Source organism: Peromyscus maniculatus, chromosome 5 (genome assembly GCF_049852395.1).
Source record: "Peromyscus maniculatus bairdii isolate BWxNUB_F1_BW_parent chromosome 5, HU_Pman_BW_mat_3.1, whole genome shotgun sequence".
Lineage (NCBI taxonomy): Eukaryota > Metazoa > Chordata > Mammalia > Rodentia > Cricetidae > Peromyscus > Peromyscus maniculatus.
Genome location: NC_134856.1, coordinates 19,352,992 through 19,371,817, shown reverse-complemented (window position 1 = coordinate 19,371,817; position 18,826 = coordinate 19,352,992). Strand labels below are relative to the sequence as shown.

General features: G+C 45.2%; 1 protein-coding gene across 1 annotated transcript in view; it reads right to left on the bottom strand.

Annotated features, from left to right (window-relative positions):
- Positions 1-18,826, bottom strand: part of Abcc12 (ATP binding cassette subfamily C member 12) — a 993,341-nt gene that overhangs the window by 479,530 nt on the left and 494,985 nt on the right. The window lies entirely within an intron of this gene.

Here is an 18,826-nt window from a genome sequence, read left to right as displayed (position 1 = left end):
GATTGTTAGAGCCCTGTCTCAGAAACTAAATGTGTGATGAGAAATGAGGGAGACCAGGTCCATAAAAAAGCAGCAGCAGCAGCCTTTGCACAAGGGGACAGGCACCACATAAACTTAGGAAGGCAGCAAAAAGACAAAAGAGCTGCAAGAATTTGTGGCCCTCATATTCTGGCCTTCCTGAAGCTGAACAGGTCCATGGGTAAATGATGAAAAAGTCTATTGTGTTCGGAGACTTGGATGAGTGTGGCGTCAGCATCAGGAAGGAAGAATGGAAAATGTAGTGAAAGCTCTTCTCCCAGCACATGTTCCACCAACCCATCATATGCCCCAGCAAGACCACTGCCAGCCCTTGGATTAGAAAAGAGCCCTTTCTAGACAACCCAGCCCTATGGGCCCCAAAGACGTGGTTCTTTGAACAGGTACAACTCAAGGACGTGTGACTCAGAATGAACTGGAGTTCCGCCCCTGTGACTACCACAGTTTTGCTGCCCAAGCAAAGGGAAACTACTGAGGGTGGTCATTTTGACATTTCATCTGAGAGGGGGACAGATGAGGAGCAGGGGTGACCATGATCCCTCAAAGGAGTTATGTCTACGGTAGACAGTCTGGGAGCTGGTATTTCCCACCTGTGTTGTGTTCCCTGCAAGGGTAAGGCTTATGATAGGATGTGGTTGCATTTGATGACTACACAATCTCTCCTACCCTCATTTGTTTATTTTTTTTCCTGTAATGTTATTTGAAACTGTTGGTTCTGCATTCACTTTGCTTAATCAAGGGCATAGATCCTGTTTCCATGAGTATAGCATACAGTATAAAATGTTCTTTGACAAACTAAATTTTGGCTTTTCAGTAGTAATACATGGTCACCCTTATAGATGTACCCTTCACTCCTATTTTCCCAGAAGTTGCCCCTCTTCTTCTAGCTAGTGGAAGAAAATGTAGCCTGTTGCTCAGTGGCAGTGTGGACTTTGAAATAGGCGTTCTCTGGGTTTTCCCTTACTCACTTGGGTTGGGAACAGACCTAGGAATTTGTTCATGCTGGAAAAGTGCCCTACCTGGGAGCTGCCGTTTCATTTGTGTACTGGTGCTGGTTTCTGCTTAAAATGGGTATCAGTTTAATAAACTGTCGAAAAACCAGGGAAACTTCTAGAGGAATCCTAGGAAACTCAAATGTCAGTATTGCAGTTTATTTGAAGCAATTTATGCTTTGGTTATTAAACAAAAAGAGATGAGCCTGTTAGATGAGAAGCCTGCTAATGGGTCACACTTTGGAGTAACTGCAGGCTCAGTGTTTTTTTCTGCCTGGGCAACGGTTTGAAAGGGGCCTCACACTCCCTTAAAAATCTCCACATATGTCAGAATAAGACCATTTCTGTTAATGCGTTATTATCCTTCCTTTGCCCAGTTACAAAGCCCAACAAGATTCATAAAGTATTCTGAAAAGTTAGCTCGCCCTTTTTGAAGGCAAGTTTGTGGAAATGGCAGGATAGAATCAGCCCTTCAGGAACTCCCCACTGACTTTTTTTTTTTTTTTAAAGAAATAGAAGAAATGTATCTTATAAAAAAGCCACCTCAATACCAGAAAAGATCAGCTATGAAGGATGCTGAGCCCGGCTAGCTTTGTAGTCCGGGGGGCTCGGTTTCCAGCTGCTGTCCTCCGTCTCTCGAGCCAGTTCTGTTAACTTCCTGACACTGACCCAGTTCTCATTCCAGGGAACACCCTTGCGTGTGCTTCAGCTTCACTCGTACATTTCTGTGCTCTGAAGTTATTTTTTGTCTTTTTCTTACTTGATGGAGCCTCGCTATTAGTTTCACCCCAGGCGGTCCTGGGTGTGGATGCTGTAGAACTAACAGGCTGCTGACTCTCCACAAACTGCCCTTGCTTGTCCTTAGCATATTCCAACGGAGTGTAGTCAGAGCAGTTCCAAGATTAACTTCTGCTGCTTCCTGTATGTTGGCGAATTAATGGTGGTTCACAGTGTGTATCCATACAGTTAAAAGTGCTGGGGGATATATTTCTGTCCTGCAAATCTCTAGTAACAGGTTTTTGTGATCTCCATTTTTGTCTATCCCATGTGAAACTGGACTTAATTCCTAGAAACTTTCATCTCTCTCAGGAATAGAATGTAAAGCATCTAGGTCTATCTCCTGGCCCTTGTTGGCACCCACCGCATGAGAGGCACACACATCCCCCATTCAGAACAGTACAGAGAGGTGGCAGTAGCCTAGACTCCCATACACACTTCCATGCCTTGGCTTTCAGGGAGGGGCACCTCTTTGAAGGAGTAGATCAGAGTCATCCATGCCTGGTCTTCAGCAGCACCAAGCCACCATTTTAGACTCTTTCTTCCTGAGGGCTGCATTCTCCTGAACATTCATGGCTGAGCTGAAGGGGCTGGGCTGGTAGCAGCTAGGAAAGGACAGTGTGGGATGAGGTTCAGAAGGTCACAGCTCCAGCTGAATTGCCGAAACACCACATGAACTAAGTCAGCTTGCTGAGCATCTACCAGACACTGTTCTGCGTGGAGATGAAGACAGATCCTCTGTGGAGCTTGTGTTCTCCCTGGGTCTAACGACTTGATAAGGATTGATAAATTCTATTAAGATAAGGGGGGAGGGTACTGGTCTGAGAAAAACATACCCAAAGCATGGCCCACTGGGAGTGGCACTACTAGGAGGTATGGGTTTGTTGGAGTAGGTATGGCCTTGTTGGAAGAAATGTGTCACTATGGAGGCGGGCTTTGAGGTCTCATATATGCTCAAGCCACACCCAGTGAGACAGTTCACTTCCTGTTGCCTGTGAATCAAGATGTAGAACTCTCAGCTATTACTCAGCACCATGTCTGTCTGTGTGCAGCCACGCTTCTCCTGCCACTGATGACAGTAGACTAAACCTCTGAACTGTAAGCCAGCCCCAGTTAAATGTTTTGCTTTATAAAGGTTGCCATGGTCATGGTGTCTTTTCACAGCAATAAAACCCTAACTAAGACATGCAGTGTAATGCAGTTTTCATTAAATCCATTGTAAAGACAGACAACAACAACAAAAAACAAAACCCTTTTTGTCTTTGGGGGAGGGATCCTAAAAGTCAAAGTTAAAATTTAAATACATGAGGACTTAGGAATCATAACTTTGGGCCTTTCTTGAAAATACTTGGTTAAATTCAATCAACAAGAGAACCAGGGTAGAGGCTATAGTTATTGAGAAAAGAGAACATTTGTGAACTATGTATGACCATGAGTCCACTGGAATGTATATTGGAATATAATAAGAACACTAAGCAAAAATGAGGTTGTCATAGAAGCAGATGAAAAGATGAAAGACAAACTTCCAACTATTAAGTGAGATAACTAGCGTACTAAAATAAAATTCCTAGCGCTTCTGGCAGCTCAGTGGGGGCTGAGCAGGGATTTCTGTGCTTGGTTTCTCACAAGACACCAATAACCACTTCATTTTATTGTCTAATTTTATCTGGTAAGAAAAAAAAAGTTTACCGTGTAAAATGTTTTTAAGTATTATCATGTTGTGTGTTTGATTTGGAGCACAAGTGGAAGCTAGAGAATTAGAAATGAGCATGAGGGGGCACACTAAGTGGGGGAGAGAGTAGATTATCGAAAAGAGAGAGGTGGAATACTGGGGTGGGGAAAACAGGTAGGAGAGCAGGCATACAGAAGAGAAGGGGGCACTCACCCAAAGGAAGGGCGTATGAACGCCATGTGGAAGGAACCCACTGTCTCACACCCAACTAAAAACACAATTAGAGGCCTAATGGACTACAGTGTGAGGTGACAGCGAAGTGAACACGGGGGTTAAAGGATTGAGTAGGGGTGGAGGTGGGGTGACAGGGAGAAGTCATGGGTGAGTTTAAAGGATTGAGTAGGGGTGGAGGTGGGGTGATGGGGAGAAGTCATGGGTGAGTTAAATGAGACTAAGGACATATGGAAAAGTCTTATGGAACCCACTAGTTAGTAAACAAAGCCAGGCACTTGGGAAGTAGAGGCAGGAGGATCTCTCTTGGTCTACATCCTGGTCTACATAACGAGCTCCAGAACAGCCAGGACTACATAGAGACCCTGTCTCAACAAAACAAAACAAATTTTAAGTAGAGTGGACAATCCCGTTCTCAGACTTGGATTATTAAATGTGTATCACAGTGCAATGCCTGGTCAGAGAGACATCACAAGTCCCCAGAATAATACAGGATATTGCCTTTGCCCTTTGGTAACCCACCACAGCTGTATGGTAAGATCCCAGTGCTAAAAGCATCACACACTGGTTAAAGGCCAAGAGAAACCAATCTCAAACTGTCCAGGCCTCCCTGCTGGCTAGCTTCCATAGTGCCATAAAGTGCTATGCAGGTTGCTGAAGAAAAGACATCAGTGGTCTCCTAGCACTGGACCCTCCATTATCATACCAACTTAACCAGGTAAGGTAGCCTGCTGGTAGCATGACTGTTATGGGGTAACTGACCGCATTCTGATTGGATTTGAGGTCTGTTCCACAGGAAGGAATCATGTCTGCTACTGTAATCCTGGTCAGAAACCCTTGGTAGGGGAGGTCCTGTTCCCTAGAGTAGAACCTGCTTTTTTGCTAAATGGTCGTGCTATCAAATTGCCTTCTGTCACAGTTTTTGTTGACTTGACACAAACCTAGACCTACAGAGAGAATTTCTACTGAGGAGTTGCCTATGAGATTAGCCTGTGGGTGTATGTATCTATGGGGCATTGTCGTGGTTTCGATTAAGGTTGGAGGGCTGACTCCCTGTGGGTACTGTCATCCCTGGGCAAGTAGGACTGGACTGTATGAGGAAGGTAGTTGGGTAAGCCATTAAAAAACTTTCCTCCAAGTCTTGGCTTCAACTCTTGCCCCCAGGCTCCTGCCCTAAGCTCTTGTTTTTCTTCCTTTGACGGTGGATTGTCACCTATAACCTAAAACAAATCCTTTCCTTCCCCAAACTGTGTTTGGTCATGATGTTTATCATGGTGTGCTGCTAGTTTCATGTCAACTTGATACAAACTGGAGTCATTTGGAAAGAAGGAACCACAGTTGAGGAAGTGTGGCTCTCCCAGATTGGCCTGTGAGCAAGCTTGTGGTGCATTTTCTTGGTTACTGATTGATGTGGGAGGCCAGGCCACTGAAGGTGATACCATACTGGACTGGTGGTCCTGCTGTGTACAAGAAAGCAGGCTTAGCAAGCCTTGAGGAGCCAGCCAGTAAGCAGCACTCCTCTACAGCTTCTGCTTCCGTCTGCCTCCAGGTTCCTGCCCTTGGATGACAACTACAAGCTGTAAGAGGAGATAACCCTTTCCTCCCCAGTTGCTTTTCGTCATCGTGTTTATCACAGCAATAGAAAGGTAACAAAGATACACAGCAACAGAAAAGGCAAAATCAGGCACCTTATGAGGATTCATGTTTACACCCATAGACGGTCACTACTCCCACCTGAGCCAGGGAAGCTTCTTTCTGCAGTTAATGCAGAACTCATGGTGCTGAAGGAAGAGACTGAGTGCTCATTCCTAAACTGGGACATCGTTATTACTCCCCAACACACACATGTGTGCACACTACCACTGAAGCTCAGAGAATGTCTCGGTAGGAGATGAGAAGAATATTAGAAGATTTAGGGGGAGTGCTGTGGAATCCAGTCTTCTGGACTTGACATGGCCACTGTGCTCATCAAATTACAGCAGCAATCTGCTCCACAGGACCCTCGAAAGATCAATCCAGTCAAAATTCTGGAATTGGTGGGAGGTGCTCTCCAGGCCTCATCCTTCCTGAGGAGCTAGTGGCTGGGGAGGGAGAATCATTCTCTCTTGGATTGTAGCGTTCCCATGCTCCTGTGGAGGGCCCCATACTCATGAGCAGCACTAATTGGATTTAGTGGGTTATCATAAAAAAAAGACTTCAATTATGGAGGGGGCTTTGTTGGGAGACTGGATAAAGTGAAGGGAGGAAGGAGTAGATATGATCTTGTTTCATGGTATATAAGTAAAGTTTCAATACAAAGAAAAGACTATTATTGGAAATTTTCAATTACCAGGAAAGTATCTGAGGCAGAAGGCTCAAGATAAAAGGAAAATGGCAGCCTCCTGACCAACGCAATTTGTAGTTCAATATCGGACATTGCACCAAGTTACAGTGCCTTCACCTGTAACTAGAATGCACGTGGCAGGACAACACTGTAGCAGAAACGACTCGCTATACACCAGTTTCTGCTCGCTATACACCAGTGTCTACTGCACACCGGGATCGCAGCTGGGCATTGCCTGCTTGGCTAGCCATGCATTCCGAGAATGGGAACAGAAATCCAAGTCGCCCTCCTAGTCCTGTCTCGACCCTCAATGTTTGCTCCTTGCTCTTCCCATGCCTGCAGCCTGGAATGAAGCACAGGATAGGGATTGAAGTTGGCCACACCATTTTCATATAGGTGTCCAGCTGGAGAAACTAGATGTCTACAGCTGCTCTAGACCTATGCATTGGTGATGAACCAGGGTTCAGTCAACAGAAACTACCCTACTTACTCAAGAAGATTTCAAAGAATATTTTAATCAGGTATATGTGTCAGGAAACTGAAAGCATGTGAAACATTATATTTGATTTGGGGCAGGACAGTATTGTTTGCCAGCAGTGTGAATATTAAGTACAACAAGTGTCTGGAAACAAGTGGAAACAGACATAGGTGAAGAGGGGGGAAATCTTATCAATAATTCTCCAGAGAACTCCTTTTATTTTTTCTGAAGCATTTTCTTGAAGCTGAACTTGTCCGGTGCTAAGTCAATCCTTCACATACTTCAAGGTGAGCATATCCAGTAACTAATAACCAGACCAAAGGACAGGACCCTGCCTTTGGGAATTTTGAGGTTTCTGAATTTTCTTTTAGACAGGGTCTAGGCTGTTCAAAGTCTGACCATCTATCTTCTGAGTGCTGGGGTTGCCTGCACCACCACACCTGACGACACTCCTTTCAGAATTAAAATTGAAACAATTTTCAGAATATCTGGACTGTAATCAAATTATTACACATAAGTTGGCTAAAACCAGATTCATAGGAAAAGTAATCACTTTAAACATATTACCAACAAACTAGAACAAATAATGAATTAAGGAGTGATCGCCCTAAATCTAAGACTTACAGTGAACACTAGGAAAGCAGAATGAATGTGATGGAATGAGCAGAAAAATAAATCCAAGATCCAAGTCCCCTCATCCACAGTATAATGTCATGTCTGACATGCATGCGTTGTTGAGATAATATCCATGCCCCTTCTGTGTGCTGTGGTGAGAACACATATGTGCTCCCTTATTGACTTCCAAGTACACGTATAATTCATTATTTGCTAAGGTCACTGTGTCTTGAAGAAAATGTGAGCTACCTATGACACCAATTAGTCCAGTCAATCAAAAATGGATTAATAATAGCTTACATTTACTGAGCACAACACACTGGGCACTGAAACTCTATTGTGTGTTTGCTTTGAGACAAGGCTTGTGTAACTCATGCTGCCCTTGAACTAGCTTTGTAACTAAGGATGACCTTGAACTCCTGATCCCCCTGCCTCTGTCTAATAAGTGCTAGGATTTCTGACATAGGCCACCATACCCAGCACTTAGCTCTACTTTATAGTCCTATGTAAGAAATATATAAATCGGGGCAGAATTAATCTTTCCTGAACTCCCACACTTTTTAAATCTCTGAGTAGTTAAACTCCAGATTACAAAATCAGAACTCAGGATGCCATCACAGGCAGAGGCAAATTTAAAAATAAATGATACACATTAACATTAGACAATTCTCAAACTTGCAGTCTGATTGGAGCAAAGAGGCTTCCTGAAGAAGTAAGTTCATCTGTTTCTCTAGAAACTGGAATAGGTTAGGAGGATCCCTGTCACCTCCCTTTGGCCACTCCACAGCAGCATTGTTATCCTGTAACACGAGGCACCTCTAGGACAGCAGGATGAGTGTGGGGCACTTTCCCAAAGCAGGGAGCTGGTAGAAACCATGTGACTCAGACTCAAGTCCAGAGGCTCTGGAGCCTAGCTCAGTCCTTCCTTACAGAAAGATTACCAGAGACATACATGATAGGAGAGCCGGGTCCTAGTTCCATCCTGCTCAAAGCACCAAATAAGCACGAAAGCACACAGCATGCGTTTGCCCCTCTGAGTCCACCATAAAATAATTGTAGAAAGTCTTTCCCCTTCCAGGTTCACACGGCTATTGGTATTGCCTTGTTTGGGTCTGTTCAAACATCTTTCTTAACTTTAGAACTAGCTTCTTCCTAGCAGACATTCTGCATTCTGACTCCAAGGTCTCGTCTACGTGGCAGCGCATTATTCTGTGACCTAAGCCCCATTTAATAGCCCTCTTCAGGGACTGCCAAGTCCCATCAACTTCTCACTTTGTTCAGAATCTGCCAGCTCCCTTTGTTCCCACTGCCAGGACCCACATACATTGTCTTGTCTGTAACTGCCCATTTTGTTTCTGACTTAAGCAGGGAGTCATCTGCCTAATTATACGTGTGCTGACGTCACGAATGAGGCACACAAAGAATGCAATGTGGGACTCAGCTGCCAGCCTAGAGAAAGGATGCCTGGTGTTATGGTGTCGACCAGAAGTGTTCCCCACAGTCTCACTCTGGGAGGACTTGTTCCCCAGCTAGTGGCACTATCTGGGGAGATGGCGCTTTGCTGGCAGTGGTGACTTCCTAGGAGCAGGTTTGTGCAGGTTAACCTAGCTCCTGTTTGCAGCCATGCTGTCTGCTTCCTGCTCAGTTCTGTGATGATAATGTGTTCCCTAAAATATTGTGCACCCTAATAAACTTATCTGGGGTCAGAGAACAGAACAGCCACTAGATATAGAGGCCAGAAAATGGTGGCACACACGCCTTTAATCCTAGCATTCCAGAGGCAGAGATCCATCTGGATCTCTGTGAGTTCAAAGCCACACTGGAAACAGCCAGGTGTGGTAACAAGAGCCTCTAATCCCAGGAAGTGATGGCAGAAAGCAGAAAGGTATTTAAGGCAGGAAAACCAGGAACTAGAGCTTGGTTAAGCTTTTAGGCTTTTGAGCAGCAGTTCAGCTGAGATCCATTCGGATGAGGACTCAGAGGCTTCCAGTCTGAGGAAACAGGAGCGGCTGAAGAATTGGCAAGGTGAGGTAGCTGTGGCTTGTTCTGATTCTCTGATCTTCCAGCATTCACCTTGGGTTTGTTTTTATTAATAAGACCTTTTAAGATTCTTGCTACACAGTTCTGATATGGACTGCCTTCACCGACTCGTCCACCACCGTGAGCTGAGTTGCTAGATCATGACAGGCAGAAACCATGACCCCACACAAGTCTTTCTTGTTTCCGTGGGGCATCTTGCCACAGTGATGGAGAAGTGGCTTCCCAGGGGTCCTGATCAGAGCCTGGCTATGGACCAGACTGGGACTCCTTGCCAAGAACATTAAGAGTTTGAGCTATACCCTGGGAACTGTTCTTGGCAAGGAGTCCCAGTCTAGTCCATAGTCATCATATTATAGTACGTTCTAATTGGCCAGGGCTAGCCAGGGGCTGGTTAAGGCTATAGCTTTCCATTTTGGGGTAGGCCTGGACAAGTCCCAGGCTTTGTCCTTGAGCTGCTGTGGAGGCTGGCTGGCCTAGTACATGTGGACTGTGTGGGCTGGCTCAGCAGCCCAGGCTTGGTACAACTTATCTCCCTTGTCCTGTTGTCATGGGGCATTAGTGATTAATTGCCCTTTGTTCATAGCTCTCTCAGAAACTGCTTGTTCAGTCTTAGGAAACTGAAATTGAGGCTTGATGTCTGAGAGAAGACTGAGCAGCCTATTATGGTGTCTGCTTGGTCCTTTCAAGGGATTATCTTAGATTTTTCATTGCTGTGGTAAAGACCGTGGCTGTAAGTAACCCAGAGAGGAAAGGGTTTATTCCAGCTTAAAATTCTCAGGTCACAGTCCATCCTTAAAGGAAGGCAAGAGCATAGAAGCTCTTTTTCTTCGTATTCCTATGTAACAGTGATCACTAATAGCTAAGCAACAGAGTCACTTTTAGGCTGCCTTGAAATCTCCTCCAGAGAAATTAGTCCATTGCTTTCAATTTGGCCTCAGGCAAATTTTCAGGACAAGGAAAGAAAGCAGCTACTTTCTTTGCCCAAATATCATAAGAATGGTCTCTAACCCAATTGCTAATTTATTTCCTTCTGAAATCTCTTAAGCTGGGTCTCCTCAGTCTACATAGCTCTCAGCATGACCGTCTTACAAGCTCTGAATGAACTAGCTCATTAAGTTCTGCTTACATCATTCAAATGCTTTCCTAGTCCAAAGTACCTTTTCACAGTACTCCCAAAAACGTCTGTCTGTCGTGTCTGGTCATGTCTGTCACAGCAGTACCCATAACCTGGTACCAGTTTCTGTCTTCACTACTTTTCTATTGCTGTGACAAAACAAAATGACTAATAAAAGAAAGCATTTCGTTGGGCCTACGGTTTCAGAGTCCATGATGGCGGAGCAAGGGCATGGCAGCATTATCAGCTGAGGGCTCACATCTGGATCCACAAGCAGGAGGCAGAGGGAGCTAACAAAACAAATGACACAAGCCTTTTGAAACTGCAAAACTGAACCCCAGTGACATACTTCTTTCAGCAAGTCCACACTCCTAATCCTCCACAAAGAGCCACTACTGGAGACCAGTATTCAAAGATATGACCCTCTGAGGGACATTCTCATTCAAACCACAACTGGGGCTTTCCACAGCATGTTCTTGCCCTAATCCTAGAGATGAGGCCCATAGGTCAAAAGCCCTGAGAATTAAGGGAAGGAGGCAGCAGGCAAGGAAGGCAGACCTCAGAAGGACCAATGGGAATGCTTATTCTAAACGGTTCTTTTCAACCCGGAGGTCCAGTGCTGAAGCACACATCATCCGTGGGGAGGGTGCCTTTTATTTCCTGATTAGATATTACACCACTCCCCTGTGCCTACCTTCTCCAGACACCATCAAAAGAAAAGTGATCTAGAGAGGTTGTAAAGACATCCTTTTCTTCTGCTATAGAAGAGAAAATGATGTTATCCTGGGATCCTGATGTTAATTGTTAATTGTATATAATCAAACTGCCGAATGGCTCCCCTATTGGTGCTGTTGCAGATTAATATTCTCTTTCCCCTTTCCTCTCATAGCCTATACTTTTAGGATTCTTTGCTTCTGGATTCTGCCAGGAAATTAAGACAGAGGCTGAGCAGGTCAATTTTAGTCACTGAGAGGTTATATTCTTCTGCTAAGTGTTGACTGTCTGCTTATCCATGGTTAGGCTCAAGTCTCACTATTTCCTTCCATTCACTGAAGCGAAATGGAATGTCTGTAAACACTTTGTTCAATTTGTAAACAAATCTTCACTGGTCCTTAGGATCTATCTGAGTCAGCTCAGGCTAGTCACAATCTTCAAGCTGTGGTCCCTTGTCTCAAATGTGTCACCTGTCCTTGTCTTTTACTGAAGAGGTATCTTTAAGTCTTCTTGCCCTCTAGACTCCTGAAGTTCTGTATCTTTCTATCCTGGAATGCCTGAGATGTCGACATTCCATACAATTGTAGACTCAGGGATCCACTAGTCCCGTCATCATTTTGTAAAGTCAATTTCCCTTTATATGGCGTGTAAGACTCTGAGGGCAGAACTCAATGACGGTTAAATAAACTGGATATCTGCAGCCAGCACCCCACAGCATATGCTGAACATGCAGCAGAAGCTAAACAAATGTTTGCTGATTGCAGTTTTGAAAGTGACAGAACAATAAATAAAAGGAATGGAGACTTCTCTAAGGGGAGATATGATTGAAAATCACATCAAAAAGTAGGAAAAGGACTAGTGGCTGTTTTCCTAGTCTTATATATGACTGTGAAGTTAGAGGAATTCTGCAAACCTCTATATATTTATCTCATCTAGAAAAAAGAAAAAATGTAAACTTGGCATTTATGAGAACAGCTGATGAATGACTTTAGTCATTTGAAAGCAAAAAGCTGAGGATTCCAACTTTGCTTTGCAAAAATAGCTTTCGAATTACATCTGAAGTTGGGAGGTTTTATTCAAATTAATACCACAGGTGATTTTTCAACTTCTGTTGAACGGGGAAGTAAATGACTAGACCCAGCAGATTCAACAGCAGGGAAGCCATTCTTTTTTCGTTGTTTAAATTTGTTCGCTGACAATTCCGTGCGTGTGTACAGTGCTGTGCACTCTCACCTCCACACTCTCATCTCCTCCTACTCACTTTATCCCAGAGCCTGGTCCACATTCATACTGCCCTGCTTTGTTTTAGTTTTGTGACCCTCTGATTTTACCCAAGACAACCCATGTGACCATAGGTTTAGAACAACCCTTAGGAGCCTGGGGGGCTCACAATTGATACACAGCCAAAGGAAATGACTCCCCTAGAGTCTGTCAGTTGCCAGGAGTTCATTGAGGAGAGGGTAGGGCTCATGCACTCCTCTCTCTCTGTCCGTTGACAGGCCAAGTACAGGCAACCGTAGCTGCTGTGAGATCACGTGTTCCATGGCTGTACCTCGCCCTAAAATCTCCCTGTCTTAGTTTTCTGTTCGGGATTTGTAGGGTGGTATTGGCACAGTCCATCCTCTCTTGTCCCATTGGCAGCCATCTGATGTATACACAGAGTACCAGTGAAAAATGCCTTAGATTTATTAACTAAGAAGAAACCCGGGCTTGCAATGAGCCATATTAGTTTGTGTAAGCACCAGCTTGCTTCACTACAAGTTGGAGAAAATATGTGTCCTCTTCTCTCAAGAGAGACTGCCTTCCTTCCTCAGCAGAGTCTCTGTACAGCAATATGGGGCTAACAAATGAGAAAGTGCACCAGAAAGTAGTCCTTCTCTGGGCCAATGTAAACAAGGACAATCCCCTACTCCTAGGGTCCCAACAACAAACTAAAAGTTCTTTGAGTCTATCAATGGGGGTGCTAGGCTTACTTACAGAGCGTGGGTAAAGATTTGTGGTGGCAGTATGGATGACCACGAGCTTCACTGAAAAGTCTTCACCCAGCCTGGATATTGGTTTTCCCATTGGTAGAACTCCCTCCATTAATCTTCCCTGCCCCACACACCTTTGCCCCTCCCAAGACTCCTTGAGGTCACCCAGGGCCCGTTAAGGCAGAATTGCTACAAGTGGCTGGGAGAAGCTGCTGGACTCCAGTGAACTCCCTACCGGCTTCTTCTGAGGCAATGCCAAGAGTCTAGGTGCCTGGTGGTGACTGACTCTTGTAAGCAGGCAAAACTGCTCTGATGAAAATGGAGACTGTCTTGTTCCAGAATTGCATTCCAAAACAACTAGTTGGCAGATTGCCATGTAATTATTGAGCTTTTCTTGGCATCAGATACAAGTTTGCATAAATGTTACATAGTGTATCAAATGAAGTTGTCCACATACACACAAACAAGCATTGTGATGGTGTGAGTGTGAATATGGGAACCTGGGTGTCTGCTATGTTAACAATAGTGACTATTACCGGGAAACAGGCAACATTGCTCCCAGAACTGTCACTGGAGAGAGACTGAGGGGGAATTGAGTTTATTCACACCAGTGGGCTTATGGAAACAACCTCCAAAACCCTGAGTGTCAGAGCATTTATAAATAGTACAGCATGGTCTTAGACAGGCTTTCTATTGCTGTGAGGAAACACCGTGATCAAAAAGCAAATTGGGGAGGAAAGGGTTTGTTTGGCTTACACTTCCATATTGCTGTTCATTTTTAAAGGAAGTCAGGACAGGAACTCAAACAGGGCAAGAACCTGGAGGCAGGAGCTGATGCAGAGGCCATGGAGGGGAGCTGCTTACCGGCTCATTCCCCATGGCTTGCTCAGCTGGCTTTCTTATAGAACCCAGGACCACTAGCTCAGGGCTGGGCCTCCCCCATCAATAACTAAGAAACTACAGGCCCATGTACAGCTGGATCTTATGGAGATATTTTCTCAATCGAGGTTCCCACCTCTCAGATGACTATAGCCTGTGTCAGTTGACATAAAATTAGCTGCACAACATCTAAGGGTCTTGATCAGGTTTGTTTGATCTGCCGGTTAAAGAATTAAAATGGAGGAAATTCTAGCAGGGAAAATCTCAAGCACAATAGACAGACAGACAGACAGACAGAACCAGCTAATAAAGTAGCCCTTGTATTAGGGTAGCCTTGTTATTGTTAGGGCTGAGGAAGCATGCGTACAGCAGACACGCAAAGCAAAGGGGGCACTCAGAAAACCCAAGCTGAGCCCCTGCTTGAGGGCTGGGTCTCTTTAAAGCAGCAGTTCTCAACCTGTGGGTCACGGCCCCCCTCAAGGGGTCACCCAAGACCATCAGAAAACACAGATATTTATATTACCATTCATAACAGTAGTAAATTACAATTTATGAAGTAACAACAAAAATAATTTTATGGTTGGGGTCACCACAACATGAGGAGCTATATTAAAGGGTCACAGCATTAGGAAGGTTGAGAACCACTGCTCTAGGGTCTCTGAAGGGTTTCCTCCCTTAATTTAGGTTTGGTCAGTTTGAAGGAAGATGGGATGGCCGATTGGCTCACAACTGTTGTGTAAGCATGTCCTGATCCAGTTTTGAACTTGTCTAGACAGGATCCCTGCTGGTAGAGAGAAAGCCCATCAAGCCACCAAGCTGCCAGGCTTTCATCTCTGGTCAGGGGTATGAGGAAGATCCAGCTTTCTTGGAAGTTTGCCACCTCTATTATGGAGTGTTGGCCCCTCTCCCTATCTGTCTGCCTACCAGGGAGTCTATCTAGCTCCTAATCCCTCATTCCCCACTCTCAGAGGTCCCCCTAACTGTGGTTAGGAGTTTGGGGGTGACCACTCTAGCTTCTGTGAGTTTCAAAAGGAGTGATGGAGGGCAGCAGGCAGTGTCTCGAAAGAGGGTCCATCTAAGGTGCCGTGATGTACGTTAACGGATTTTGAAGATTCAGAAGCTAAGAACCATGTGGTGGTGGCGTGGATCCTTGGAGCATGGTATGCATGTGAAGTAGCTCCTGTAACACAGCAGGTGAACCTGTTAGTACTGCTATAATTTCTACTGACAGCACAGTTAGGAAGACAGTTGGGGCAGTTTTGCCTTTATTAGAGAACATGTCCATTACAAGATGTGAATCCTGAAGAAGGCTCAAGAACTGGAGATGGTTTTTACTGGCCAGTGTTAAATTTGACTCTTACAGCCTGAGGAGAACCTTAAGAGACAAAGTTAATGAGGCAAGTTCTTTGGCATTATGATTAACACAGGTCCTGTTTAGGAAGGTGAAGCATGATTGTGCAGCTGGCCGGACTGTGTACTAGAACCCTGTAGAGAAATCGTCTTCTTTATATCTAGAGGGATGTAAGTTTTATTCAGCAGATCAAAGTGTAATGGTGCAGCCAGCTGTTTATTACACCAGACTCCTGCCTGAGGAGCAAAGGGCAGGAAAGTGTAAGAGAAGTCAGTTAAAGGAGCTGCCCCAGTAAAGAAGTCAGTTAAAGGAGCTGCCCCAGTAAAGAAGTCAGTTAAAGGAGCTGCCCCAGTAAAGAAGTCAGTTAAAGGAGCTGCCCCAGTAAGAGAAGTCAGTTAAAGGGGCTGCCCCAGTAAGAGAAGTCAGTTAAAGGGGCTGTCCCAGTGCTCTGTTCTCCCAGCCATAGATGCCTCTGCCGGGGTGTCAGGTGTAACGCTCAGTGGGAGGGGACATGATGAGCCAACCCTGGATGTGTGTGTGTGTGTGTGTGTGTGTGTGTGTGTATGTGGGGTGTGTGTGTGTGTGTATGTGGGGTGTGTGTGTGTGTGTGTGTGGTGTGTGTGTGTGTGTGTGTGTATGTGTGTGTATGTATGTGGGGTGTGTGTGTGTGTGCGGTGTGTGTGTGTATGTGGTGTGTGTGTGTGTGTGTGTGTGTGTGTGTGTGTGTGTGTGTGTGTAGTTGTCCAGGGACATGACGTTCTACTTTTGTATCCTGAATCATTTCCTCAAACCTGTGAGTCTGACCACAGCCTCCTTGAACTGGGGAACATGGAGGTTAGGTGCAGAGGGACACATTACAGCTGTGGGAAGTGCTCTTCCAGAAAGAAACCGTGGTCCACGGCTGGTAAAAGTGGTTTCTGTTTTTGTTTTCAGCATTTAAGTAGCTAGGCCTGTTTTTCCCAGCTGCAGATAGACACTGCAGCGCTGAATTAAGCTGAGGCTTGTCTTCCATCTGGGCTATCTATCTGTCTGTCTGTCTGTCTATCTACCAATCAATAGATAATCTCAAGAGGAGACTCATTAGTGAGAAATAGTCCAAATAACATCTCGTTTGGTTAAATACAACATCTGAGGACCACAGTCCTTTGGACTGTTGAAACATACCCTGCCTTTCAGAGAATCTGTTTAAGTCCTAGTTCCTCAACAAAGGAACTTGAGGGGCTACCTGACTAGGTACCATGGTTGGGGGTGGGGACTAGTGACCTCAGGGGTGTGTGTGTGTGTGTGTGTGTGTGTGTGTGTGTGTGTGTGTGCCCACTAGTGGAGGTGGGGGTAGAGGGCATCCCAGTAGCAAGCACATTTACATAAGCAGAAAATGAGTCAGGCCAGGCCGGTCCTCGACAAGCAGCTGAAACTTAAGCTAAGGCATGGTAGTTTTACTCCCACCCAGCGCTAGTCTTTTCCTATCATGTGACCTCTCAAGTTTGGGCCACCTCATATCTCCCACCAGAAATTTCTCTTCCTCTTGGTTAACCCCATCTTCCCAATTCTATCAATTCACCACTGTATTAGTTACCTACTGACAGTTTTTTACAGACATTATTCCTCTTTAGCCTCAGAACCCAGAGCACCTGCTCTGGGGCCCAGGTTCTCTTTGAGCTAGAGGTGTGGTCTAGTGCCTCAGTCCCCCTTCACATGACTACACTGCGGTGTTGGGGAGTGTTATTCTAAGAGGTGTTACTTTTGTTTATGTTGCATTTGTTTAACTCTGTGAAGCTGTGTTACTGTGCCTGTGTAAAACACCTGGTGGTCTAATAAAGAGCTGAACGGCCAATGGCAAGGCAGGAGAAAGGATAAGCAGGGCTGGTGGGCAGAGAGGATATATAGAGGGATAAATCTGGGAAGAGATAAGATAATCGAGGAACGAGAGAGGAAGGAGAAGGACTTCAGGGGCCAGCCACCCAGCCACACAGCCACACAGCTACACAACTACACAGCCAGACACAGAGTAAAAAGGGAAAAAAATAGGATACAGGAATAGAAAAAGATAAAAGCCCTGAGGTCAAAGGTAGATGGGATAATGTAAAGTTAAGAAAAATCTGGCCTGAAACAAGCCAAGCTAAAGCCGGGCATTTATAAATAAGAATAAGCCTCTCTGTGATTTATTTGGGAGCTGTGTGGTGGGCCCCCAAAGAGTGAAAGAAAAAACAGCCAACAACACTGGAGGTACATACAAACTGTCATTGCACTTGAACACTGGCCAGGGCTGGGCAACAGTGGATTCAGGGATGAATGGAAAGGTGCATGATGGATGGGTTTGTGTCTGAGGCTTCCTGAGTCCCACAGAGCAGAATGGACAGGGAAACAACTGCTTTCTCTGTCATTACTATTCTGCCCAGGGTCTATCTTTATTCAGCTGATTGTATAGGAAATAGAAACAAAGGCAGTCAATCATTCCAAAAGCCGGTCAGCCAGGTGGTCAGCCTTGGCTCCATGGTGCTCACACTCTTCTTATTCCCCCTGCACTTACAATGTAGACTACAAAGGTGCCCCTGTATATACCTCCCCCCATCACAATCATCCTGATGTTAAACATAGTAGCAAAGCAATACCAAAGTAAGAGCTGTTGGTCCAGGAGAGGAAGGTGCCTGGTACTTCCCTTCGGAAGCAAATTCACTGGGGAAAAGAGCGGAGAGGACTCAAGTGGGAGGGAGAGACAGAGGGCTATAGAACAGCAGCTGTCAGGTTGACGCAGTCCAGAGTTACCTGAGGGAGTCTCAACTGGGGAGGGTTGTCCAGGTCAGGTTGGCCTGTGGCTATGCCTGTGAGAAATGGTCTTGATTGATGATTATTGTGAGTCAAATGCCATCCCTGAGCAGGTAGTTCTGGGCTGTATAAAAAAAAAAAAAAAAAAAGCCAGCTGAACACAAGCCTGGGAGTTGAGTCAGTAAGCAGCATGCCTCTGTGGTTTCTGCGCCAGGTCCCTGACTTGAATTCCACAGAGGGATGGTGAGGGGAGGTGGGGGACGAAGACAGAGGAGCCTCTTCAGAGACCTGCCTGATAAGTTTTCTGAGAAGTCCCTAGAGCAAACTGTGTGTGTGTGTGTGTGTGTTGTTGTTGTTGTTGTTGTTGTTGTTTAACTTTTATAAGTTTGGGGAGGCTGGTTAGGGCCATAAATTAGGGGCTGTTTTTCAGCCACAGCACTGACATTCTTAACTCTCTGTCCCAAAGAGAAAGTGTGGTTCTCAACCTTTCTTATGCTGTAACCCTTTAATACAGTTCCTCATGTTGTGGTGACCCCCAACCATAAAATTATTTTGTTGCCACTTCATAACTGTAATTTTGCTCCTGTTATGAATCATGACATTGACATGAAATGGGACCCCCAAAGGGGTCATGACCCACAGGTTGAGAACTGCTGCTATAGGGGAAAGTATGGTAAGTATGGACATCTCTGTTAACTTTTTTCTTCTTCTCAGAATGAAGCCCTGCTAGGCCAGAGACCTGGGATAACAGTTAGTCATAGAAGGTTGAAGTGCCTGGGAGTCCAGGAGAAGAAGCAGTTACCACCAAGGGAATCCCCTGGGGGATCTTGTTGGAGCAGGGTGAGTCAACTAAGTTTCAACTCAG